This window comes from Lotus japonicus, chromosome 1, assembly GCF_012489685.1.
Source record: "Lotus japonicus ecotype B-129 chromosome 1, LjGifu_v1.2".
Classification (NCBI taxonomy): Eukaryota; Viridiplantae; Streptophyta; class Magnoliopsida; order Fabales; family Fabaceae; genus Lotus; species Lotus japonicus.
The window spans coordinates 97,005,677-97,007,700 of NC_080041.1; the positions used below are offsets into that span (position 1 = coordinate 97,005,677).

The following is a 2,024-nucleotide window of genomic DNA, read 5'->3' on the forward strand; positions in this document are numbered from 1 at the left end:
ATGAACTGAAGAACATCACAAAAGGTACAAAAACTGCTTCTGAGTTTCTGCAAAGAATCAAGACAATTGTGAATACTCTTGCTTCAATTGGAGAACCTGTCACCTTTCGTGATCATCTAGAAGCGATTTTCGATGGTCTCTCAGAAGAATACAGTGCTTTGATGACTGTTATCTACAATCAAACCACCTATTACACAATCTCTGAAGTGGAAGCCATGGTGATCTCTCATGAAGCGCGGTTTGACAGGATGCGGAAGAAGAAACTCGCAGAAACCACTCCTTCGGTGTTTCTGACGCAAGCGACAGCGCCGTCTGCGTCTTCTACAACACCGGCGCCGCCGCCACAAGCTTTGTGGACTCAGCCTGCTCCGACGCCGCCGCCACCAGCGACGCAACCTCCAGCGACAGCTGTCGCTCCTTTCCAGCCAGTCGATGCTGCTGTTGACTCTGGTTATGGGAATCGCGATGATCAAAATCGCAATTCTGGAAACTATGGCAGAGGACGCGGGCGCGGAAGAGGACGCAATGTCCAGTGCACTTACTGCAACACGAGGACTTCCCAGGAGGTCACCCATCCTAGTACTACTCTCGCCCAAGCACACTTAACTGCGGAGTTCTGATGGGATCCGGTGCATTAGTGCTGGTTTCTAACATTATCTAATGTATTTGAAGCTTTTGCTTAGAAAGAGCTGCAGCATACAATGTGGTGCATGTGAAGTACTATGATCAGGTTTGTAACATCTGAAAATGACGTCATTTTATGTCTACTCTGTTTTCTATGCTCGTAAATTTAGATTAATATAGATATCTTGAACTGGTGTCACAAATTAGAAATTTGCATCATATTTTGGGGGGAGCTATTAACACGGTAAGTCATTTCCACAAAGCTGTGCTTTGGCTTAATGGCTTATACATTATGAAAGTCTTTTCCATGGAAGGATATTGTAATTGATTATTGTGCCTGACATTGTGCAAATGTCTTCACAGAATGTGTCCTACCTATTGATTAGAGGCATGAAAATGCTGCATCTCTGTGTACAGCAGCAGAATTCCACTGCATTAAGGATGGCGAAACTTTTAGAGGCACATCCCAAGGTACTATGGTATTTATATGATCTAAGTCTTGTCTCCCCTCCCTGCTTATTTATATTATTGATTTATTATTCTTGTAAAATGGAATTTTTTAAATTGTGTTATAAGCTTACGCATGAGTGCGGTTGCCTTGTGTTTTATTTTAGAATTGAAATGTATGGTTGAAGTATATTATTCGATTTTTGCGGACTTATATTTCTTTGCTGTTCATCATTCATCTGGTTGATGTGTATTTTTATGTTGCATTTTGCCCCCATATACATTGAAGCTATGTTTGGTTTAGTCTTTAGTGGAGGGGAGGGGCCTGTGCAAGGGATTCTAAAGGAGATGAGGGAAGAGGTTCTAAATTTTACCGTGTTTTGTTAGTGGGAAGGTGAATGAGGAGAAGGAAGTGAAACATGGGATGCAGTAGGAGGTGGTGAGGATTCAAACGAAACATTATGTATTGAAGTTGGAGTATATGGAAAAGTAGTTGCAGGAAAAGAGGAATAACTCCCAAGTGAGTAATAGTTGGGTGAGAAGAAGTGATTTTTGAGGGAGGTGAAGTGGTGAAAGAAGGAATTTTAGACTCATGAAATTTAACATCTTTAGAGAATTAGAAAGCAGAATAAGAGATGGAATTGATGGGGAGGATGAAGAAGAAAGAGAAATTGGTGAGGTGAATGAGGAGAAGAAGGACTGAAACATGGAAAAAAGTTGGAGATGATGAGGATTCAAGTGAACTATAAAGAATTCAACGCTTAGGATTAAGATGAGCAGTTTGTGGATAAGAAGAATCACTCATAGGTGAGTAATATTTGGATAAGAAGTAAGTTTTGAAGGAGGTGAAGTGGTGAAAGAAAGAAATTTGGACTCTATTTGATGTATATTGGAGTTAGTGAATTAGCATTACCTAAGTTAGTGATAGTTTGTTTTAAAAGACTGAGATTCTG

At 40.6% G+C, this 2,024-nt stretch overlaps 1 non-coding gene across 1 annotated transcript; it reads right to left on the minus strand.

Annotated features, from left to right (window-relative positions):
* Positions 1-538: 538 nt before the first annotated feature.
* LOC130734682 (5S ribosomal RNA) lies at positions 539-656 on the minus strand. The gene has a single exon (XR_009018044.1). It is a non-coding gene; the product is annotated as a 5S ribosomal RNA (ribosomal RNA).
* Positions 657-2,024: the final 1,368 nt, after the last annotated feature.